The following is a 26,096-nucleotide window of genomic DNA, read 5'->3' as shown; positions in this document are numbered from 1 at the left end:
CAACCCTTGTAATTTTCATTGACTTGTAAGAAAAATATGATAATATTATTAATATTGCAGTAGATGGTTTAAAAAGGCTAAACCTGCCTCTCAGAGATTGTAGTGTGGTTTGTAGAACAGTATTTTATTCAGGAAAGCCATCTATCTCATATATATATAATTAAAATATATTTCATTGGTACAGAAAGGAAGAGAGAGAGAGAGAAAATCAATGATAGGAGAGAATCACTGATGGATGCCCCATTCTGGGGATCGAGCCACAACCCTGACCGGAAATTGAACCATGACCTCCTGGTTCATAGGTTGACACTCATCCACTGAGCCACATTTGCTGGGCTTTATCTCCTTTTCTATTGGAGAAGAAAGAGATCTCAATTTCATTTTAAGTAGTATTTGGTATAATAAATGTTTGCAGTTTGATATTAATGATTGTTCTTTGGCAAAACAGAATGCAAAGTTGAGAAGCCAAAGGCTTTGAAAATGTCCTAGGAAGCATAAACTCCCTTCAAGGAGACTTATGACTGAGGAACAAGTTCAATGGAAACTATGTGGGAAATAAGACATGAGCTTGGCCTTGCAGGATGCGATAGAATTTGGAAAGATGAAGGGGGTAGCCGAAACCAGTTTGGCTCAGTGGATAGAGCGTCAGCCTGCAGACTGAAAGGTCCCAGGTTCAATTCCGGTCAAGGGCATGTACGTTGGTTGCGGGCACATCCCTGGCAGGGGGTGTGCAGGAGGCAGCTGGTCGATGTTTCTCTCTCATCGATGTTTCTAACTCTCTATCCCTCTTCCTTCCTCTCTGTGGAAAATCAATAAAATATATTAAAAAAAGAAAGATGAAGGGGATATCAGGGAAATGTCTGAGCTGAGGTGTGCAGGAAAGTATGTAGTACTGAAATAATTGTGGGTGAAATGGTACATTCAGGCTGGTGTGATACGAGTTGATAATTGCTGAAGCTGGGTGAAGGGTACACGAGGCTTCTGTAGACTATTATTTATACTTTTGTATGTATTTGGAATTTTTCATAAGATAAAGTTTGGAATATAAAGATGGTATTTGTTTTTTGGGTGGTGGGTAGGCTGACCTGTCTGGAATAAAGGGTTTGTTCGAAGGCATAGTGGGAAATGATGTTGAAAAGGCAGTTTGGGGACTGATTTGGTGGTGGGAGTGGGTTCCTGAGCGCACACTGTGGAGTCGGGCTGAGTAGTGGTAAACACTGGTTCATTAACTGGACTCGAGTTTTACTAGACTCTGTTATTGATTTTTTACAGAGAGGAAGAGAGAGGGATAGAAAGTTGGAAACATCAATGAGAGAGAAACATCGATTAGCTGCCTCCTGCACACCCCCCTACTGGGGATGTGCCCGCAACCAAGGTATATGCCCTTGACCGGAATTGAACCCAGGACCCTTCAGTCTGCAGGCCGACGCTCTATCCACTGAGCCAAACCGGTTTTGGCTAAAGAGGGCTTTTTAACCTAGCGTGTCAGTGGTGGGACAGATCAGACACGGAAGGGTATCTCGCATCTTCTTAGCAATCTTCCTTGTGGAACTCTTCATCAACTCGAGGTGGTCTACCTGGGAAGGACTTATTTTTCCTTCTGAAAAGTCCCTGTCCTATCCCTTTTCAAACTCTTTCATTAGGAGCTTGAGCATGGGCAGTAAAAATGAAATAAAAACATGCCTGTGATTCCCAGTAATCTACAGGAATGTGTGCACGCCGCATCTAATTTAACTGTCTGGAAGCAGACTTTCACGGCGGAGCAGCCATTTGGAAAGCCTAGCACTTTGGTGTAGCTTCCTGAAGCTAAGTTCCCTCTTCACCCTGCTTGAGAGGCTTCTCTGCTGTGAGGAAAAAGAGGGACGGGAGGTGTGTCAGGGGATTTTGGATGGTTGGGAATTTTAAGGAATTGTTAAATATTTGGATGTGATTCAGTGGAATGCCAGAGCTGACGAGAGCTGATTGTTATGTTTCAGGAATTTTGCAAGCCAGTCGTTAAACATAGCCATTTAAAAAATTAAATTATACATACTCGAAATTAAAGTGTTAAAATAAAATCAATGCTCCAAATGGATCACTTCCTAATTATTTTACTCTAATTTGCTGTTATGTATGTCCTCAGGGTTCTTTATGTCTAATGTATCTGCCTAGCGGAAGTCCTGTAAAATGGTGTGCTGCACCTTCCTGCTCAGTGCCACATTCAGGCGCAGCATGTTGGCACCTTGAAATCGGCCTTGGTGGGAATACTTACACCATGAGATGGAAATGGGCAAAAGCTGCATATCAGGGCCTCTCTTCCCCTTCTCTCCTCCCCCCATGAGAACTGGTTGTTAAAACTGCCAGCACACTCCTTGGTATGGGTATGATTTTGTAGCTATATTTTTTAAGGACTCTCTTTACCTTTTAGAGATACATACTGAGATAAGACAGGTAAAATGACAATAGAATGTATTTCAAATAATCTACAGGGGGTGGGTCTCGTGATTATTATTTTATATATATATACATATATATATATATATTTTAATATATATATATTTTTTATTGATTTTTCACAGAGAGGTAGGGAGAGGGATAGATAGCCAGAAACATCGATGAGAATCATCGACCAGCTGCACACCCCCTACTGGGGATGTGCCCGCAACCAAGGTACATGCCCTTGACCGGAATCGAACCCGGGACCCTTCAGTCCGCAGGTTGACGTTCTATCCACTGAGCCAAACCGGTTTTCGGCATAATTGTTATATCCAAGAGAAGGGCACATGGGCTTCATTACACCACTCTCTTCTACTGTTGTGTATATTTAAAATTTTCCATAACCAAAAGTTAAAAAAAAATAATTAGGGACTGTTACAAGGAAAATAAGTCACTTATTCCCAGTCTACATAGAAATTCAATTTGGTACCAGTCTGTTCCTCGGACTCTGATGCTAACATTACTTTGATAAAATATTGTTTTCTAATTTTAGAGCCCTTATTTGTGACTGATTCACATCATTCATTAAGTGAAATGCCTATTTCCTGTTAAATAAAATCAAGAAATCACTATGTGCAGTTTACCATACTCAGAAGGGCAAAGGAATTCACTTAAAGAGAGCCCTCGCTAGGATCCTAAGCAGCTCTCTTCACGTTGAGGGGGAAATAGATTCTTGGATTGCAGTCCTGTTTGCAGAACCAGGGAAAATGAATCAAGTTATTGCTCAGAGGGCTACTTCAGGCTATATGACAGCTGTGTGCCCTTTAGATTTATTTTTCAGCCTAGCTGATTTGAGTCATTGCCCAAGAAAAGAGTGCTGTCAAGTGAATTGTCTTCTGTGCAGGTGATGAGAGCCGTTTGAAATAGTGCCTCACTGATACAGTTGATGTGTTTGGAATTGTTGCTCTGTGAATTAAATTAGACCAATCCAATGACTTAGACAGCCAGAACCTATGTTATACAATGGCTACATTTTCACAAAGAGTGCACAAACTCAGTTTTTCCCCTACCGTATCTAGATATCTAATGGAAAGGTTGCCACATAAATTACTTAGAAAACATCTCTTTTCTCATTTTAAAGTCCTTTTAATTTCATTCTTAACATGAATTTGTAGTATGATAATTTATTCTTGTCTTTGATTGCATAATAATTCATACTAACTAAATCCAGTTGACCAGAGAAAAAACTTCATGTTGAGTAAGGAACACAAATGGTCACAGTGATTATCTCATCAAGCAGGGTGATGAGGAAATTACTAGGTTTTACAATAGGGAGAGCAAAGGACATTAAGAAATTTGAGGGGAAAAGTAGTTCATAATATCTGTCTTGTAATTCTAAACTTTTGTGAAATCTGTCTAGAAAATTCAGGCTGGGACCATTCTCTAGGTTTAACCACACACACACACACACACACACACACGCACGCACACGTGCACACGCACACACACACACGTGCACACATGTGCACACGCATACACAAGTCAAACTGTCAACAATGAAAACAACAGATGCCACACTCAAGTAACCCTGGGTCAGAACACTGAAAGGAAGCCGAGGCTGAAACATATGCTGAAACAGGAAGTGAGATCATGAAACCAGAAGTCAGAGTAGGATGGGTAGGTGAGAAATCATAACTCCTCCTCACAGGACAGAGCTAGGCAGAGGAATCACCTGGAGAACCTGGGAGGTTTTGACACTTGGCTGTAGTTTTTCCCATGTTAATTTCTTTGTATTGACAACCTTCAAGGCCCTGCAGGGTCCCACCACAACACGGGTCCTGAAAGAATTTCCTTCGGGTATATAAATAGAAATCATGGTTCAGGACTGAGTTGGAGCATGGAGACTGAGTCATGATTGCTAAGGAAAAACACATGATAATTTCTTGAGATATAATAATCACAGGACCCTGATTTATTCACTCTCAGTTATTTATTGAGACCCTACTCTCTAGGCTGAGTGCTGGGGATACATCAGTGAGCCCTACAGATAAAAGCCCTGTGTTCGTCAAGCTTACTGCCTAATGGGGAGACGCAGAATGTAGGCATAATCATTACATAGTACGTTAAGTGGAGATAAATTCCATAGAGAAAAACAAAACAGGAAGTATCCTTCCTGTTAGATTCCCCGAGGGTTCATTTTCCAGCTTCATCAAAGCTAGCAAAGGAAAGATTGATATTTATAAAACTGCAAAACATACCACATCTGAAATTCCTTTGTGTATCTATTAACTCTGTTAAACTAAATATAGTCACTATTTCTGCAATTGCTAAGTTTAGAGCACAAATGAAAGTTGAAGCAGTGTGGGAGAGGGAGCAGCTTTATTACACTGAAGTAAAAATTTAAAAATATGCCCCACAGTTTGGTTAGAGAATTGGCCGTGATCAGGAAGGCAGTGAACACCTACCACAAGGAGGCTGGAAGTTATGTAAATGCATCTTTGCTTCCAATGCTGTTCACCTCCAGTTGGGCAAGACAGGTAGAAGCCACTCAAAAAATTGTGTACGTGTTATATAACATAAGACTTTTTATCTGAGGCAACTGGATTGCCATTGCAAAAGTAAATAACTTGTCTCATCTTTAAAAGGAAATTTTGGAAAATGAAGGGATTACGTGAATTCCTTTACATAGGAGATAGACTCATGCTATATTTAGTTCTTCATTTGAAATAACTTGTTTTTCCCCAAATTACCAAGCCTTTAAATGCAGCATTGGCGAAGGTTGGCAGCAAAAAAACTCATTCACATGTTCTCCTCTCCCCAGGGCTCCAGTTTGTATTTCCAGCTGCTACTAGATTTCACCACCTAAATGGCCCAAAGGTACTGCAAAGACAGCATTTAAAAAACCACGCTCATCACCCTCCTCCACTGACCAGTGTTCACCATAACCCTGTGGCCAAAATAGGGTGGCCCCTTGTCCTTGAGTCCTGGCTCTCCTTCTTATTAACATCTATACCTTTTAGGCACATTCTTCAACCTTCTGATTAATACCTGAGTAACTCTAGAATTGGTGCCCATACGATACTTAGCAGAGTATCTAAAAGTGTAGTAATTCCAAGTGCTTAAAAGTATTTGCTTTTATTCCCTCTTCTTCTCACACCCAGTCACTTCTTAGTTCAAGCCTTCTTTCTTGTTTTATCCCAAAGGGACAAATTCTAAATTTCTGAATTTTAAATTTCACACTGACCAACTCCTGTCACTCCCTTGCATCAAAACCTTCATTGATTCTATAGTACAGTACCCATGTGTCTGTATGATCTGAACCTAAATTATCTTTTTATCCCATCTTCAGCTATCCCACTGGGTTTACTCTCAAGAGTAATATTCAGTCAGAACTTAGTTATGCCCAATCCCTAATAAGGGTATGGAATCTTAATCATGTTAGTAAGTCATCCTTGATTCAATGTGAAAGAGCAGAATTAACCAGATTGATCATTGGTCTGCCAGTGAATCTTGGAATATTAACTAGTACTTTATGATAGAGCCTTTTACCAGCCCAACTTAGTTCCTCTCTCCTCTCTCCATCTTTCCCATTGGCCAATACATTTCATATTTTCCTTATGTGGGGGCTAAATATTAATTCTTCTCCTGCCACCTTAGAATGTTTTCTACTTGGGTTAATAATCAAATGAGCAGAAAAATTTAACTGGACAAAATTAATTTTTAAGACGTGCATGGGGAATTCACATAAGCATGAAAATTCCAAATTTTCATTTGGAGGCAACATTGGATATATATGACATTTTTGGATAAAGGAGAAGGGGGTGGGAATGGAGTATTAGATTTCAGAATTGAGAATGAGTGATTTACAGGTAGTTAACATACATGGCAGGCAAGTTCATGCTAGGAGACTGAGAAACAATGAAACACATGAGGTATCTAACTAACAATACCCAGAAGCCCTCTTATTTACCATACTTAATTTAAATGAGGCTAAAGCTAACATCCTAAGATCTTCCTAAAGCAAGTTTTTGTCTATCTGAATCTCTTGAGTAGGAAAGGGGGGAGGGTGTCTAAGGTTCTTTCTGAATCTTGTTTCTTAATAAACAACTTAACGTCAATATCTCAAAAAGGCAGCTTCAGGGTGGCAAAATTTTGGTCCCCTTCACCTGTTAGTACTCCTGAATTTCCTTCATTCCTGGCCATTTTCACGGACATTCCCCTCACTGCTGCAAGTCCTCACTGTTTTCTTACTACAATAAATGACTGCTGCTGGGTCTTACCTGGTTCCCTGGCCTTCTGCTGCCCCGGTGAATCTCTCATGCCCTACCAGGTTAATTTTCCCAAAACATTGCTTTCATTCTGTTTTAGAGTCAATCATTTTTTCCTTTGGTGAGTCAAATCAAGTCATGCACTTCATTCTGAACTCTGAATGTCCTCACTTATTATGAAGACATCTTTCTCTGGTTATAAAGATTCTCTCCTCAGCAGGACCTGCTGCCTCATGGCTCTTCCTCACTCAAGACCTCTCTGCTCTTGCCCATCCTCACCTGGAGTTCTTCTTTCTGATCCAGTTCTTTCATCTCCCCAGAGGCTCAGGGTGCGCATCACCCACGCTGCTTTCCTCATTCCCTGAACGACAGCTGTGGACCTTTGTGAGAGCAGCTTTGTATGGTGGAAAGAATGCAACGTTTCATGTCAGTTATGAGAGCAAGCTCCTGATTGCTAGGCATGTGACTTAGGCAGCTTATTTTTTCCCCTCTAAGTTGGTATCCCTGTCATAAAGTCAAGTGCATGGTTCAAATGAGTTGGGGGGGGGGGGGGGGGGAAGGGGGGAAGAATGCTCCATAAACTTTAAAGAAGCATTATGCAGCTGTATCTTGTTATCGCAACTATGCCATGTAATCTTCAATTATATATTTTCCTGTTCCCTATTAATTTTGTGTATATCTCCCATCTTTTATGAGTGTTTTAAAGGTAGATATAAGGTGAAATTAAAAAAATCTCTTTTATTTATTATTATTTTTTTCTGTCCTATTCAGCCCATACCATAACCAATGTTCTGTCTGGAGAATCAAATGCACATACAAAGTATCAGGCGCTATAGTGAGAGGAGAGCATTTGGTACAGGGAGTGAGAGAGTAACAGGAAGAAAAAGAAGCAGCTAGAAAGAAGTAGACTGATTAGGGGACTAGCCTGTCTCAATACTGACTTCTTTAATGTGTCCAAAGACAAACTCCGGATTTAGACCTAGCCACATTCTTCAACCTTTTTAGACAATGGCAATAGAATTGACTCCGTTTCTTAGGAGTAACACAGTTCTTAGACAGAGAAGACTCTCAAATGTTTGTTGAATTCACTGTCCACCTAATTTTTATACTGTTATGTGTGCACATACTCATAATGTGTATACACGCATGTATGTGCCAATGGATTTGTCCGTCACTGCTGATATTTATTCATAGTTTCTTTTTTCCTTTTAAATTTCATTCTCATGTGGAGCAGCAGTGTGTCTGCTCTGTCTGCAGAATAGCACTGATATTCAGATTTGCACTGTGTTTGCCCAGTGTTTGATGGGGGCACCTAATCATTTCCTAAAGTCTTAGGTAGTACAAGGTCTACGATATTTATTAGATTGCTAAGAAATTATTAAAATATTGTATACAATATTAAACTTACTCAAATTCTGCTTATAATTAAGAATAATAATAAAGAATAATAATGATTGAGAATTTATTTTAATTTTGCATGGGTATCTTCTAGCCCCTCTCTCACAACCCACTTGGAATAAAGGATATGGTGGTGGAATGCAGGAATTTATGATTCTGCTGCTGGTGGAAATGGGGTTTTTGCAGTGTCAGGAGAAAAGCATTTTTCAAGGACCCATATGGGAGGATGAGGTGGTAAGATTTATTTGGGTGGAAACAGAAGGCTGCCCCCAGGTTCCCAATGTCTTATCTTCAACCATCCCACTGTGAAAAAAGTCCAACCTTGTTTTCATTAAACCCCCATACAAAGGCCGGAGACCAGAAATTCTGTGCCGTTGGTTCTGGTCCATGTCTGTCACCATCTGGCAGGCATAGTCTATCCCCAGCTACACGCTCTGGCTAGCACTGTGCATGAGCCCAGGCTGGGAGTCCGTGAGGCTGCTGGACCCAGGTGGCTGTTAGGGTGGCATGGCTGCTATGAAGAGAGAAAGTGTGAGCGAATGGGGGAGGGAGTGTCATGGGCACCAGAGATAATGGAGCTTTGTTAAACTTGGAATATATTACCTCAGGCTTGGGAAGGGTCAGGCACCCTTTCAAAACAACTAGTCAACTTCCCAATCTTTCATGGGCTTCTGAGGGGCCCAACCCCTAACCAATCTATTTCCAAGATTTTCTGGAGTTCTGTGTCCCTTATCCAATCCAAGGCTAGGTACCTCCCCTTCTAGGTCACCATCTTAGTTCCTGTTGCACATGCCTCATCATAGAGGCACCTCTACCTGAACCATCTAGGCAAACTCCCAGCAGAGGAATTTCTTTTGCTGTTTTTATTCCTCCCCTGGTAATGACCAATAACAATCCTTCCTGCCCCCTTGCCGGAGGGGTGTTGGGGGGATTGAAAGGGGGAGTTGGGTCTGGGGGAGGAATAGGTCCTGAGAGGAGAGGATGCCCTAGAGAGTGTGTGAAGCTGTAACTTCCTGGTGAAGCAAGCTTATTGTCTGATTCAGCTCCCAGCCCATTAGATTCAACAATGTCCAATTCCCTTCTGCACAGTATCCATCTTAGAAGGGAAATATCAATTGTGACAAGTCTTGGTTGATAAATTATCCTTGGACAATAAAAATAATCATTTGATGCTTTGCATAACTCTTCCTATCTCTGGTTACTGAGTCTTCCTACTCCATTAAAAAACAAATTAATCAAACAGAAAAATTGGTGTCTGTTTTCAGGGAGTTTTTAATTTACCGTAGAATGAAGGGAGTGATGGAAACCCCAGCAAAACAACTAAGAGACATTTGCTTGTTACCGTGGAAGCAAAAGGTACATTTCTCCAAAGCAAATCACTAAAGATTCCGATTGCTTTGTTGAAGCGTAAATTTGCCAGCATAAAAATGATAGCTTACCTCTGTTCTCCACTCACCAGGCAGGCTGGGAGAGTGCTCGCATTTCAGATGAATCAGCCTGGATATGAAAAGCTAGTGCACAGGCGATTGGGGACATTCCAAGCAACACAATGAAGACGTGTGCTTTTGGAATTCCTCACATCATTGCTTTCGTTAAATTGACGTTTTTAAAGGGAATGTGTTTTTAAATGAAATTTTAATAGTGCCTCAGCTGATTCCAAATGTGTTCTTTCATTTTACTCGGCTTTCACAGCGGGATCATATTTGGTTTCACTTCCTGGTTTGTTCTCACAAGCCTGTTGCTGGGAAATATTTCAATAAAATTATTTATTTATAAGAGAAGAATATTATTTTATAATGGGTGAGATAATTTGGTTTGATTTAGATATAGTTCAGATAGTAATTTTTATAGAAGTAAGATTTCTGATACCTAAATTTGTAATCAGTTGCTTAAAGAAAACTCTTAAAAAAAGAAAAAAGAAAAGAAAAAAAAGCTCTTTGGCACTGAACTCGATTAAGTTACCTTGGGGTGAAGTCATCTACAGAACTGTTTGAATAGGCACCCGTGATGAAACATGAAATGTTGGCCCATGTTTAGAGTAATTGTAACTTGATTCTAAACAAAGGTTTGATCGCCTGGTGCGTGACAGTGCCTAATGATTTTTCCAGAGGAAGGGCCCAGTATATTCTTAAGATGACGATTTGTTAATGGTGTGTTTCACACGGCCACTAGAGTATCTGGAACCCCTTTGTGTATGTGTTTTATTTATTTTTATTTTTATTTTTTTTAAATATATTTTATTGATTTTGTACAGAGAGGAAGGGTGAGAGATAGAGAGTTAGAAACATCGATGAGAGAGTCATCGATCAGCTGCCTCTTGCACACCCCTACTGGGGACATGCCCGCAACCAAGGTACATGCCCTTGACCGGAATCGAACCCGGGACCTTTCAGTCCCCAAGCCGATGCTCTATCCATTGAGCCAAACCCGTTTCAGCTGTGTATGTGTTTTAAAGACTGTTTTTGTGTGATATTGCAATGCGTGAAATATTTGGCTATTAATTCTAAATGTCATATTTCTACCTCAAAGCACCTAATTTTACTTAAGTCTTCAGGTACCATCCTGTGTAAACCAAACCAAAACAACCAAACAAACAAACAAAAACACCTACTGAAATCCATTTCTCTTTCAAAAACATCAATAAAGACTTTCTGGGAGAATCTGCTCTCTCAAAATCTGTTTCATCTAGCTGCATCATTTTACCGGCTAGTCTAATAGTCCAATATTTTAAGCATAACTATTTTCTACTTGAAAATTTCTACTTTATTTTTTTAAAATATATTTTTATTGATTTTTTACAGAGAGGAAGGGAGAGAGATAGAGAGCTAGAAACGTCGATGAGAGAGAAACACCGACCAGCTGCCTCTTGCACACCCCCTACTGGGGATGTGCCCGCAACTAACGGATATGCCCCTGACCGGAATCGAACCTGGGACCTTTCAGTCCGCAGACCGACTCTCTACCACTGAGCCAAACCTGTTTCAGCAAAATTTCTACTTTAATTGTGAATTTTATTTATGTTTTATTTTACAAGGTGATCTGATACATATCCTAATGTAGAATTAGGCTTCCTGCTATTATTCTCTAACCCCCTCCCTGACACTTTCAAATTAATTTCCCTAAATATACCCTTAAATATATTTTTTTCCATGGTACCCCTGCTCAGGTACCAGCAGTGATTCCCTACTGCTTGTATGATCAAGTCTAAATTCTTTTCTTCTCTCATTAGAATATTTGTCTATTAATTCCAAAAGTGATATTTTTACTCCAAAACAATCATTTCTCAGATGCCTGTTGTATGCTAACTTCTGGGTTATCTATTGAAAAGTTCATATCCTAGCCAAAACTAGTTTGGCTCAGTGGATAGAGCATTGGCCTGTGGACTGAAGGGTCCCGGGTTCGATTCCGGTCAAGGGCATGTACCTTGGTTGTGGGCACATCCCCAGTAGGGGGTGTGCAGTAGGCAGCTGATCGATGTTTCTAGCTCTCTCTCTGTCTCCCTTCCTCTCTGTAAAAAATCAATAAAATATATTTATTAAAAAAAAGTTCATAGCCTAACATTCCAAACTTTCTTTAACATTTTACCCTAATCAACTTCCTGATCTTATCTTCATTATTTCTGTATCAAAAATACCATTCCAAATATATATCTCATCATTAACTTCTTAAATTAATCTTGGCTTCCTCCTACCTTCATTATTTGTTTCTCCATTCCTCTACATTAAAATATTATGTGCCTTATTAACCCCTTAACCCTTCACCTCCCACCTATATAAATTCTATACATCTTTCTTGGCCCAACTCGTAAATTCTAAGCTGCAACTATTATTTCTTTGGCATGAATTGCCATAAGACACAACTGTGTAATCCATTTGTTTGATCTTTCTTATATTCATGCTCTAAACCACCGAAGCATATGCTTCTTTTGAGGGTCCTGTCTGTGTTTGATACCTTTCTACCCCCTATAGTGTCTTGGGCAATGCCTTGCATTGAGCAGAAGCTAGGCCGTGACTGTTGAATTACACCTACTGTCAGAGTGGATGGATGGATAAGACATTCCTCTTACACTTCCTCTTGGAAACTACATCTCTGGCTATGACACACATGGATGGTACCTGGAGTCCTCTTCATTTCTAACTCTGTTCAGCTCACATGACTACGTTGTTGCCTTCCTTGAATAGATAAAACTTTCCGCAGTGAAAACAGATGGTGTTGTCAAATATAAATAGAAAAATATTATTTCTTGTGATGGGTAAGGAAAAAATAGATACAGAAAAAAACACACATGCATTAGCTGTCTTGGCACGATCTTTCTGCCTTTCAAGTTGGGTTGCTGAGAAATGACTGTAGATTTATGTGCTGTGCACAAAGGGGAAACTTGAGTTTGACTAGAGATCATGCGTGTCGTTTAGCTGAATGTGTCGCCAAGCCAGACAAAGCCCCACCCTGATTTAGAAGTCATGTGTTAAGCTTCCAGAGGGGAATGTGGCTTCTGTCTTTTGGGAAGCAATCAGAACTCTAAAATTCCCAGGAAGAACCTGGTGTCTCTCTCTTGCTAACACCAAGGGAAGCTGCAGGACCCTGCTGAGTTCTGAAGCCCAGTGTGCAGAGATCCTACCTGTCACCTTCTCTGGAATGTGGGCGTTCTTCCTGGTTCTTACCAGTTGCTTGTGGGTTCTTTTAAGAAGCCTGACCTTCCTCTGTCACTTCAGTATGCCCCAAGCTGCCTCTAGGTATTCTTAATGCTGAGTTAATTCCCCTTCTCTGCTGATAGGGCTCAGATAAAGTCTTTACTTGCTAAAGGATTCGGGGACCTTTCCATGTCATGTAGAATTTGGTGCATTGAAGACAAGTTGATGTATCTATACTGGAAGGTGTTGTGGTGCTTACTCCAAACAAGGCAATCTAATTTTTTTAAAAAATATATTTTATTGATTTTTACAGAGAGGAAGAGAGAGGGATAGAGAGCTAGAAACATTGATGACAGAGAAACATCCACCAGCTGCCTCCTGCATGCCCCCTACTGGGGATGTGCCCGCAACCAAGGTACATGCCCTTGACCGGAATCGAACATGGGACCCCTCAGTCCGCAGGCTGATGTTTGGTGGGCCTCTAGTAGCTGCAGAATGGCGGCTGGTCTCCAGAGGAACCAATCAAGTGGTTAGAGGATTAGAACTTTTAGGCTACCTCTGACCTCTGAGAAGTGGAGAGGGGCTGGAGATTTTCAATAACCAATGGCCAGCAATTTGATCTATCATACCTATGTAATTAAACTTCCCAAAACACCCCTAAATAACAGAGTTGGGGAGCTTCTAGGTTGGTGAACAGATTGAGGTGTGGGAAGAGGGTAGTACCCTGTTTCCCCGAAAATAAGACAGTGTCTTATATTAATTTTTTCTCCCAAAGATGCGCTAGGTCTTATTTTCAGGGGATGTCTTATTTTTCCATGAAGGAGAATACAGTACACATTTATTGTTAAATGAAAATAAAGGAAATTTATTACCGGTATACGGTACGGTAGTACTGTAGTTGTCAACACAAACCAGACAAACTGTGAATCCTACAGTATCAAGAATTTACTCATTTATTCAATGACAATCATGTCATCATCTTCTGGAACATCATCATAACAATCCAATTCCTGAATTTCCTGGTGAATTTCTTGTGACTCCATTTCTTTTAGAATCAGTGGACCAAATCTCTCATGTTTAGCCTGGGGGGGGGGGGGAGGCTTATTTTCAGGGGATGCCTTATATTTCACTCAGAAGGAAACTTGTAAGTAGGTCTTATTTTCGGAGGATGTCTTATTTTCCAGGAAACACGATACTAGGAGAGAGCCTGGAAGCTCCACCCCTCCCCCTCCCCAAACTATGTTGCCCTATGTACGCATCTCTTCCATTTGGCTTTTCCTGAGTTGTATGCTTTACAGTGAAACAGTAATGCTAGAGTGTTGTCCTGAGTTCTGTGAGCCGTGAATTATTAAACTTAAGGAGGGATTGTGGGAACCCCTGAATTTGTCAAGTCGTACAGAAGGGTTGGTAGTCGGAGTATGGGGACTTGTGACTGGTGTCTGAAGTGGGGACAGTCTTTATGGGACTGAACCTTTAAACCTGTGGAGTCCGACACTAACTCATGCCAGAATAGGGTCACACTATACGACACCCAGTTCATGGGAGAGAAAATTGTGTCAGAAAAAAAAGACCTCTCGCTGTGTTTATCCTAAATGTAAACCAAACTTTGTTCTGCTCCAGCAGAGGAGCAAATGGAAACCAGTGAGTCTGGCCAGCAGCCATTTACCAAGTTGCAAATTTGCAGGATTGATTTAACTTTCACAAGGTGAAAGTGGACTTTTTACCTGAAATAATAGGTGACATAAGAACCCGTTCTTTCAAAACTGGCTTTCTCTTATAGCATTCTTGCCCAGTGCTCCACTCCCCGCCCGTTCTTTCCAGGGAAAACAGGATCCTGAAGAGATAGCAGTGCTGGCTGCCTGGAATGTTTTAAGAGATCTTCTCTGGGTTGGGCTTATCAGGCTTCACTTCCTTGGCACTGTGAGCCACAGGTCTTAGGTGTTTTTGTTTGTGTGTTTCTTTTTTAAACACCCAGTTGATGGAATGTAAATGGCCCATTATCAATCCATTATTGCCAGGTTAATTTGACAAGTCATTTTTTTTTTTTTTTCCTTAGCCTGTAGTTCTGAGTTTGGGCCAGGGAGCTCTTTGCAAAGTTTCTTTTGACTTTGCAGTGAGATTTAAATGCTAGGAGGTGCCAGTGACCTTGTAACACTTGCTGGTTTTGTCTCCTTGGGTAAAGAGAGCTCACTTCATGGGTTATTTTGTTTCAATTTAAGATAATGTTCCAAGGCCCGGCTCCTTTTAAAATTATTTTTACCAGCAAAAGAATTGGCTTTCTTTGTGAGTTCCCTTTTACGTTTAATGTGCCACTTTAATGATTCCAAAGTACTTCTACAATATTTATCTTACCACTAATATCAGCTCTTGGGGCCAGTATGACTGTCCCATTTTGTAAAACAGAGGACAGGAAGGCCTGGATCGGGCGAGTGGTTTGCCGGAGCCCACGCAGACGGTGGTGGAGGCAGGCCTGGGACTCCTGCAGGGCACCTTTCTCACACTGCCACCATGGGCAGCCAGCCTCTGTCTCTCACTGGAACGTGGGGGTAGGGGGTGATGGTGGAGAAGCTGAGGCTTCACTTAGTCAACAGTGAGGCCCCTAGGTTCAGGGGGAACAAAAGACATTTACATAAAATAAAATCGGGCAGTCTGTACTTGCCTAAAGCAGCACAGAACATTTCCTGGGTAACACGCCAGCAGGAAGAGCAGTCACCCTGGATTCCCAGAATAGACTGCTGCTGACCAGGAAGTAGAAGAAAACGTCTGTGAAAAGGCCAGTATCTGGGAACACAGACACTGGTAACTTGTAGATAGAAACAGAGCAAGAGGCTTGAAAAACCGCTTCCCTTGTGGTTGAAACTATCAGAAACCAAGGCCTAGGCGGCGAGAGCTGCTGAGGTCAGAGGTAGCCGTTCAAACGTGGGAGGTTCAGGGTGTGTCCCGTGAGTCACCTGGTGAAGCATCCTTCCTTTCTCTCCCAGCTCCTCTCAAGTGAGTGATCGTCACAGTGATCATGGAATATGTTATTCAGCCTGCCCAGCCCTTTGGGGTCAGACTAGCATTCCTGGGCAGGAAATAGCAAAACCCAATAAAACAAGAGGAGCTGGATAGCACGCGTTTCCCTGGAGTTCCATTGCCAGGCCTCTCCCACGCCCCCGGGAGGCATCATTTTGTCTTTATAATAACAAAGAGCACATGGGGATGTGCTGTGTTTTAGAAAGAGCTCTCTGGCTGCCATTTGGAAACAGGACTAAGAAGGGCAGGAGGGGAGGGTATTTCAGTTGTCCTCCTCAGAGCGGGGCCAGGCCCCACCCAGGGCAGTGGAATCAGGGATGCAGAAGAAGGGGCTAGTTTAAGAAAAGACAGACCTGACTGATTTGAGGGATTCGAGGATAAGAAGGTTTTTTAGCGGTTGGGTGCCTGCGCACTTGATACTGCTCTCTCTCTTCAGCATCATTGAGCTCTCGGTCTTGATGTTGCAGGTTTGGCATGGATGAGAGCAGAAATGGCGGATTCAGTTTGGGACATGCCACATTTGAACTGCCTCCGCCCACATCAGGAGATAGCCAGGAAGATGTTGGGGAGGTGATTTGGAAGCTTAGGCTTAGGGAGCTGGGCTCACCTTATAGTTTGGGAGTCATCTACACAGAGGTGGTGGGTGATCTTGAACCATAGAGGATATCACCCCAGAAGAGCATATGCATCTACAGGCCAAGAACTGAATGTGGTGAACCCCGTTTCTCAGTGGATGGGTTTGAATTAGGATCCTTCCATGGTTCCCAGTTACCTTTTATTTTTAAGTATGCTTTTATTGATTTCAGAGAGAGAAAGGGAGAGGGGGAGAAAGAGAGAAACATCAATGATGAGAGAGAATCATTGATCGGCTGCCTCCTGCACACCCCCTACTGGGGATTGTGTCCACAACCTGGGCATGTGCCCTGACTGGGAATTGAACTGTGACCTCCTATTTCATGGGTCAATACTCAACCACTGAGCCACACTGGCCAGGCCCACTTACCGTTTTACCATCAACTAAAATCATTGCTTTCATTAATTATATGCTTGACCTGATGACCTTCTTTTCTTGCTATGACCCACTTTTAGTCTCTTTTTAGCAAGACCGATTTCTTAGTTGCCAACTGAAGACTATACAGTGCTCTTTCTAAGAAAACCAACACCATTCTTCTTGGAGTTAATGCTTTTCCTGGGCTGTCACTTTTCCCCTCTAAAGCCCTGTGCAATTCTCGCCACTCCAGAGGAGTCTTTTCAGATTAGGTGTTCCCTCGCTCCAGCTGCAATCAATCAACTCATAGCCCAGTGGAATGCAGGAAGCGGAGGATCAATCCATCATCTGGCTCTCTAATACCACAAGTGAGGAAAGTCAGGTCAAGTGAGGTGAAATGACTTGTCCAACATTATACTGTCCATTAGATGCAGAGAGTAGAAAACCTTGTGGAGGTTGACGGACTTAATAGATTGACCTCTTAATAAGATTAATAAGAGGATCAAATATTTTCCAAATCCATCTAAATTTATTTGTGATTTTTGTAAACAGGTTGGTACTTCCATGGTTATTTTTTTTTTTTTGGGCGGGGGGGCGGGGGGGGAGATCTCATGTGTTTACCTAGTAGTTACTAGAAGATTTTTAAATGTGTTAATTTCATATATGGCTATTTCTTCTAGTGTAAAAAAAAAAAAAAAAAAAAATCTATGCCCTTTTGGGAAAAATTAGTAGGATCGTATGTCTCCCATCCAAATCCTTCTAATTCAAGGTAACAAACAAAATTGGTAATTAAATATTTAGTTTTTATTATAATAACCTATAAATTATAAACAAAGCAAATTTGACACCGGAAAATTATATTTTGGTGTGTTGGCATGTTTTTAGTATAATGGGGCTTATTATATATTTTAATTTATGTAATTTATTATGTTCATTTTAAAGCAGTTAGAACACAGTTTTCCTGTTTTACATGATTATAGATATTTTTGGTGGTAAAATATATGTAACAAAATTTATCATTTTAATCATAAAAGTGTACAATTCTGTAGCATCATGTACAGTCTCATGCAGCTATGATTATTGTTTCATTATATAGATTTACATATTTAAACATACAGGTTTATAGACTTAAAACATGACCTTTGCTTGGGTGACATTGGCTCTATCTGTCTTGTCTGCAACATGGATCTAGATTGGGAAGATAGGCATTGCATCAAAAACTGGAGGTTATTTGCACAGGTTTATCTTTTAAAAGGGGGCATCCTTGTGTATTATTTTGGCTACATAATACTTTGTCTTTTCTAGGGACCATATATTAAATAATTGAGGTAATTTGCATTTGTAATTAATGACACTGGAGTAGTAACTGGAGTCATGTGACATATTGCAAAATTTGGCATGGAAAGTACTAATTTAGATAGAGAACCAAACCCCATAACATCCCATCTAGTTTCTCTTAAGAAGAACTTTAAAGCCCACCTTTAAGAATTAATTTTAGATATAGCTACTACTCTGTTAATAACTTACCATTTTGAGTACTTATTTTGTACCTGCTGCTGTGCTAAGCATTTGATTTATAGTTACCTCATTTAATTCTTGAAACAACTTCATTAATATCTATTTTACAGATGAGAAATTTGATACTTATTTCTACTAATCTAAGGTCAAGCAAGCAGATGGTAAATGACAAAGTCAGAATTTGATCTCAACCGTTCTGCCTCATTCCCTTCCAGGTCTCTCAAATATTCATAACAATTTGAGGAAAAGAACTAGGCCTAACAAAGTAGCATGTTGAAAGTAAAAACAAATGGAGGTCATGTAGTACCCCTTTACTAAGTCATTCAGAAAGAAGGTCATATTTCCATGATGTGGTATTAAGGTTTTTGAACCACATTTTTTTTAAAATATATTTTATTGATTTTATACAGCGAGGAAGGGAGAGAGATAGAGAGTTAGAAACATCGATGAGAGAGTCATCGATCAGCTGCCTCTTGCACACCCTCTACCAGGGATATGCCCGCAACCAAGGTACATGCCCTTGACCGGAATCGAACCCGGGACCCTTCAGTTCCCAAGCCGACGCTCTATCCATTGAGCTAAACCGGTCCCGGCTTGAACCACATTTTAATAGAAAGGCAAGAAGAAAAGCCAGGTGTAAAACATTATTTAAGTACAGATTAAACATAAGTACAGCTATTCCTCCTGTCATTCAATTGGTGGGTAATTGTTTCTCTGTAAGAGGTTGTGTGGGCAGGATGCACCCTCGCTCTGGATATCTATCATGCTGATTTTAATTACATAATAGAGGCAGGCAGGATAGAGGGAACACTTGTTGATTCTGTTCCACTAAGTGGAATACTGAATAATGAGCAAGGAAAAACTATATAGATCTCAGTGGTTTTTTTTAGATTGTGCCTTGTGGTTTCTCTATAAGATAGATTGCAGATTTTTAAAAGAGGGATGTCATGTTCTATATAAAACTCCATTTTGTATAGCTCCTCAGAGAGGCGGCTGTAGCAGATGGCTCTTAGAGCCTGTGTGAATTCTGGGTTTGTTTTGTGAGCTTGAGCAAATTCCAGTCCTCAGCTTTCTCACCTTCAGGGTTGAGATCATAATCCCTACCTCACTAAGTACACAGTAAATTGAAAGCCTTCCCCTTTCCACCTCCTGCCACCTTTTTCCATTCAACAAGTAATTATTGAGAATCTCTTGTGTCTTGTGTTCTGTCCCATACATGGAGCTCTTCTGAGAGCTCAAAGTGAGAGGCAGGAAGGCACCTAACCAGCTCTTTGTGCTGCAGTTTAGTGGAAGTGCTTAGAACTATCTACACTCCCTAGATGTGGAAGAAGCACGAGGTATGGAGCAATTACATGTTCTGGTGGTCAGTGGACAGCAGTGTCCATTTGAAACATCTTTTGTGTTTAGTGGTCATTTACTACTTGGTGAACATTAAACCTTTGTATTTCGTGGTCAGAAATGAGTTCAATGTAAACAATAGGCTGATTTGCAATGCATGGAAATTTGAGTTTTGTCATTGGGTTAAGAATATGTTATGCCAGCCAAAACCAGTTTGGCTCAGTGGATAGAGCGTCAGCTTGTGGACTGAAGGGTCCCAGGTTCGATTCCGGTCAAGGGCATGTACCTTGGTTGCGGGCACATCCCTAGTAGGGAGTGTGCAGGAGGCAGCTGGTCGGTTTCTCTCTCATCGATGTTTCTCACTCTCTATTCCCCTCCCTTCCTTTTTGTGGAAAATCAATAAAACATATATTTTTTTAAAAAAAGAATATGTTACGCCAGATGTAGCAATCTTTACAGTGATCACTGTGAGAAGTTATTGGTTTTATAAGACTGAAACCATCCAAGGACCTGCAGAGCTGTCAGTTTGATCATAGCTCCCAGGGTTGGGGAATTACATACATACAGAGCACCTGCTTCGTGGCAGGCTCTGGGGAAACAAGAAATGTCTTTGCCATCCTGGCACCCTGGTCTTGGGGGAAGGTGAACAGGGCAGGATGCACACCATCCTTTGCTTGGGTGAGAGCTTGATAACTCCATTGGTTCTGGCGTTATTCCTATGGCATTATACTGTTAACTTGTACAAAAGAAGAACTGTGAAGTTATTGGGTAAGATTTTAAGGTCACCCAGGAATGCTGCGGCATTTTATTCAGTGACCCATCTGTAATTCAAAATGGCCATCATCCTAAAGCAGCCAGTCATGCTGAGTTTGACAGCACTTCTCCATTCTGATTTGTTAGGTGTCATGTGTGGTGGGGAAGTTGTCAGCTACGAATTTTTCTCCTTTCTTCCTCTAGGGTGAAGGCTTGGCATATGCTTTTGCCCCCGGGGTGATGGAAATGCGTGAGGCTCTGTCCCTTCCACCGTGTTTGCCCCGTTCCAGGCCCATCGTGCGAGTGCGTTCACAAATCTTTCAGAACCCTGGTTCCTAATGGGGTTTGATCCTGATCTGGTGTTATTTGTTCACTCAGTAATTACTTACTAATTTCTCGATGGTGGGGACAGTACTAGACATGGGGTCGCTCTAGGTGAGCTAGTAATGGGTTACCCTGGGCAGGCTAATGATTTGATGTCACTTCAGACTGTTATTCTTTAAATCCTGGTTCATGACATTGTTAAGATGTCACAGAAAGCAAGCACTCTGTGACAGGGAAGAGCACAGCCAAAGAGGCCCTCTGGTTCCCGCTCTGCCCGTTCTCAGGATCTCAACAGACCAGAAGTAAAACAGCAGATTCCTCATCTTCCCTTCCAACCATATTCTGAGCAATCCCTGTGAGAGGTTCTGGTAGATACTATTTTTGTTCAACCTAATTCAGTTTCCAGAGTTGTTTTCAACACCCCTTTGATGAATCGGTGCATGGAAGCCACTGTGATAGCCAGGCTCTCAATCTAGCGCTGGGAAGAGACTCTGGGTAGGTACCAGGAGTCCTGCCCCAGTCCTCCGGGAACTTAAGGCAATAGCTTATGGTAGACTATCACACAGTGTGAGAGAACTATTAGTGAAGTGTCCTAGGGACAGAGATGGAAGTGCAGTGGAGACAGCCTATGGAGGTCAGGGTGGCTCAGGGAAGTGATTCATGGACGTGATCCCAGGGTGGGACAGAAGGTAAAGCGACATGTTCCTTTCAAATTGATGAAATTGCATATTTTCATTTCATATCACGGGAAGTCTTAAACTTTTGGAATTGCACAAAGTGACTAGGATATTACAGTGATTTTGCCGTATTTGATGGCCTGCAAAATGACATCAAGTGACTATGAGGAGATTCTTGACTTCTTGCTAAATGGTTAATTGTATTGTAGAATTTTATTTAACTTTTCACTACAAGACAAACTCACCCAAATGGGAAGCCCTTCTCAGATTCCAAAACGTTACAGTAGTTCGATTTGCTACAAACAAGTTTGTTTTATAATCTCCATTCTTTCTAGTGACAAGCAAGAAATACGAGCATTCAGGCTTCCCAGTTTTCACAGTAAAAACCTTGGGCCTTTGTTTTCTATCAGAAGGCTGGTTGCCTCTATTGTTCCTTAAGCCACAGTCACTGGGGAGTATTCCCTTAGAGCTCTTACTTGAGAAAGGAAGTCTCGGTGTTTTGCTTGTCTTCCAGATTCGGAGATGACTTTCTGGAATTGGCTTTGTGTCCTGCTGCTGGGGAAAGAAAATGTTTCTGAGGGAGGAGGGCATGCTAGTTTTGTAACATTCATTAGCATAGCAAACTGGAGGAGCCACAGATGCTGTCTCTGGGCAGATGGGTCTGCAGAATTACTGAGAGTCCCAGGCTTGTTTTTATCCTGCCTAACATGGACTATTTATTCTGCTCTGAGAAGCATTGCCATTTAGTATTTTTGCATGCTCATCCTTCCCACTTGTACTTTTGTTTGTTGCTGGAGAGGAAGAAAGCCAGTAACTTCTGCTATGGTTCCTAAAATTAGAGTGATTTGGCTTTAGCCTGGATAAAGAAACTGAAGTACATCGTGTTGGTGGTGGTGGTAGTGGTAGTGGTGGTGGTGGTGGTGGTGTTGTGTGTGTGTGTGTGTGTGTGTGTGTGTGTGTGTGTGTGTGTTTACCTGACAGCAATGGTTGCACTCGGAGATGACAAATTGTCATTCTGAGAAAGCTTTTTTGAACTTCTACGTTTATATCTTCTCAGCAATATATTCTTCTGGTTTAGGTAGATAAGTAGAAAAAAGAATGAAACTCATTAATAAAACATTGGCAAGCATTCAACCCCACTTAATCAAAACAATGCAAAATAAAGCAATAAGATCATTTTTTTTTTAATGGAATTAGTGAAGTGTCTTTTATTTGTTGTTGTTGGGGTTGGTTTGTTTTTTGCCTTTTTTTAAATGATGATTCTAACATCTGGTGAGAGTTCTGCTGATATATTGTTTATAAGGAAAGAAAATTAGCATAATCTTCTCGGGAAATAATTTGATGTTACATATCAGAGGCCTTAAAATATTCAAGCTCTTTGACTCATTACTCTCACTTTCAAAGTCTATGCAAAAGAAATCATACGAACAGAGTACAGAAATGTTTACAACATTATTAGTAATAAAAAAATCTAATATTCTGTAGCGAAATGGTTTTGTAAACTATGACATACCCACGTATGAATTATGTTTGGAGAAACTATTAACAACATCGAGAAAGCCTGTGATAAATGATGAAGCAAACAAAGGAGATCTGTGTTTTGCCATTGAATTTTACAATGGCACAATTGTGTATAATTAGCAGTCCAGCAAAAATAAAACCAAAAAACCTGGAATGAGAAAACAATCTCAAATATTAAATCTTTCTTCCTTCCCCCATGTTTTTCTTCTTTCTGTAAGAAGTGTAAATATTTTCAATTGGTGTTTCTATCTTTTATTTATGAAATGAGTGGTGCCTTAGATAAAATGCTTATCTCATTTTTCACTAAAAATTTAATGTTCATATTTTACACTTTATAAGTTGCCATGGTGATGAGATTGAATCTGTAATTTCTGATAGTGATTTGTTTCTTTCTCTGGGTGTTAGTTAACACCTTTTATGAGAGGTCAGAAGGTGATCTCTTTAACAGCACTCACTTTTTAATTTATTTTTATTTTTTTGTTAATCCTCACCTGAAGAGATCTTTTCCATTGATTTTTAGAGAGAGACAGAGAGAGAGAGAAAAACATCGAAGTGAGAGAGACACATAGATTGGTTGTCTCCGCACATGCCCTGACCAGGGCCAGAGATTGAGCCTGCAACTGAGTTACAGAATCAAACCCTCAACCCTCAGTCTGTGGGCTGAACCGACCAGGGCAACACTCAATTATTTTTAAAGTTACTTTTTTGTATGTTGAAAATTTTAGTACCATATAAATTGACAAATTGTGTTGGAGTCCTGTGATGCACAAAATATAACAATATGTTTATGATTTATCTTTAGGAATTTTTCAAATAGAAACTAATTGCAAAGTTTCCGGTTGACCAGCATTCATAGGGTAAGATTAACATTCTGAATTGTGAACACATGGTAAAGATAATTACTGTTACATTGGTAGCTTGGGGCAAACAAATAATGAATACTTAATATGCAAAAAAAAGTATATTTTTATAGATGGCATGAGTAAAAGCCTGATGGTTTTAAACAAGTTAAACAGAAAATTAAATCTATATACATTTTGGTAAAATGTTACCTTACTGTGCTTTATCAGTTTTGTATATAGGAAAGTGTGTGTGTGTATAAGAAAGAGAGAGAGATTTTTCATTTTTAACAATAAAATTTAAAAAATATAATAAATGTCTCCAATAGACTTAGACTGCATGACTCCATGCCTTTATTTTTCTGATTTTTGTTTAAGGTGGTATTTTTAATTCATAGCATTAGTTTGCCAGGTTTTCATAAGTAATAGATGGCCATGCTTTCCTAGAGTAGGTAAGTCAGAAATAAATAAGTCCTATGTTCTGTTGCTTCCCTGCAAACATCATTCTTCTTTTATAGTTGTAGAAGATTAATCTTAGATTAGCTCTGTGGCAGAACTTTTGAGTTTGATTTATGCACTGTATGAAATAGCATGACTTTCTAGCGTGAGCACAACATATGTCTTAAAAGTGTGTCACCCTGAACGTAGAATTGAAGCGGAGCAGTGGTGAGTACAGTGGGCCTATTCCCTGGCATTCTGAACACCCTTCTTTTTATAGATGAAGATGCAGATCCTTTGACTTCTTGAGTATAGCCACATTTCCCTGCTGATTCAATGATTTGACTACAAATTTTTAAAAGCTAATATCATCAACTCCTCCTGCACTTATGACTCTTTGGTGGCTTTTCCATCACTCCCGAACTGTGTATTTTCCAAACTCTTTACCTTGGCGGCAAGCCCTCTGTCACTCATCTTCTTTCCGCAGGCTCCTGACGGTCCAGCGGAGGAGCCTCCTTTCTGATCCTCACACACCCTGAGCTTCTTACTCCTTCATGGAATGCCCCTCCACAGCATCATCACATGTCTGGCTCCATTTAGATCTGTGCTTTAATGGCAGTCCCTCTAAAGAGGCCTTCCCCAACCCTCCAATCTAAAGTAGCTTTATGGTCTTCATAGTGCTTCTGACTTTATTGTGTTATCTACTTGGTTATCGTCTCTCTTTCCTTACTACCCAGTAAGGTCACTCAGAGCAGGGGTCTTGTCTATCTTACATACCTGTATTTCCCCGACCACTTAGAACTCCCCCTGGCACATAGAAGGCATTGTAAATATTCGTCGCATGAACAGATTAATGTTCTGATCCCTCTCTTACAAGTGCTGTTGCTCAGTTATGTTTCAGCCATTTTCTTGGATTATTTGGTTTGTATGGAACCAAATGTAGTATTGTTTAGGTTTAGCCTTCATTGCACCCATTTTGGCACAGAAGTGATGCTATAAGATGGGATGCTTTCAGCTATGCATATTTCCCCTCCACAATCCTATATAATAAAAAGGAAATATGCAAGTCAACCGAACAGCAGAATGACCAGTCACTATGACACACACTGACCACCAGGGGGCAGACACTCAATGCAGGAGCTGATTGGGGCCTCCTTGGGGCCTGCTGGCCAACCACTTGGTTTCTCCCCACAGCTGGCAGGCTCCAATCATTCGATGGTAAAGGGGGAACCAGGGGCAGGTGGCAGTGGGGGGTGAGGCCGGTAGCCAGGAAAGATGGCCCTGATCACAGGCCAGGCCTAGGGACCATACCCATGCACAAATTTTGTGCGCCAGGCCTCTAGTAGGAATATAAATCCTATGAAAGCAGAACAAGGCCTCATATCTCCTTGGTATCCTTTTGGAGTTCTAGCCTCCATAATTGAGTGCACATAAATGTTAACTTTAGAGAAAGGTTTAAGATGAGTCGCTTACTCATATTTTTAAGGATTTCAATAATACACTGCTTTGTCTGCTCCAAAGTTTAAAAACAAAAATCTCGTTTTGAATTATAATTGAAACATTGTAACACAGCATTATTCTGGACTATATTTGAAGCTTATTAATTAGGCTACATGGCCAGAATCAGTACTCTAACCATCCAATTCTTTTCAAATTAAGAAACTTGGCCATAAGCCCATATTTTACCCTTTGACCCTCGAGAAGCCACTTGAACATCTCTGAACTTTCATTTCCTTATTTGTAAAGACTTGGACTTTGATCTCTCCGGTTTCTTCCTTGAGTATATAGTCCATATGCTTCTGCTCTTGTGAAGATAGGTCACCTATGGAAGAATTAGGAGAATCAACTGGAATGATGATCTCTGCTTTTAACAAGTCATTTGAAAGGAGAGCATGTATGATTCACAGGAAACTGCAGAGGCACTGAGTTTGGCTCTATTTTATGGCTTTCTTACTGTGAGGTGGGGGTGGGTG

At 40.7% G+C, this 26,096-nt stretch overlaps 1 protein-coding gene across 7 annotated transcripts in view; it reads left to right on the top strand.

Moving 5' to 3' along the window:
- LRRC8B (leucine rich repeat containing 8 VRAC subunit B) overlaps positions 1–26,096 on the top strand; it is a 78,009-nt gene that overhangs the window by 18,595 nt on the left and 33,318 nt on the right. For 2 of the 7 annotated variants that reach the window (XM_084872323.1, XM_084872320.1), the window contains exons 2-3: positions 20,529–20,623; positions 23,649–23,703. The exons of 2 other annotated variants lie outside the window; for them this stretch is intronic. The gene's annotated coding sequence lies outside the window, so the exon portion shown is untranslated. The remainder of the gene's footprint in view (positions 1–20,528; positions 20,624–23,648; positions 23,704–26,096) is intronic. 3 more of the 7 variants (XM_084872324.1, XM_084872319.1, XM_084872322.1) reach the window with 2 other exon arrangements.

The sequence above is a fragment of the Pipistrellus hanaki genome (assembly GCF_964339955.1).
Source record: "Pipistrellus hanaki genome assembly, chromosome: 2".
Lineage (NCBI taxonomy): Eukaryota > Metazoa > Chordata > Mammalia > Chiroptera > Vespertilionidae > Pipistrellus > Pipistrellus hanaki.
Note: the sequence above shows the minus strand (reverse complement) of the source record. Positions and strands in the feature narration are given on the sequence as shown.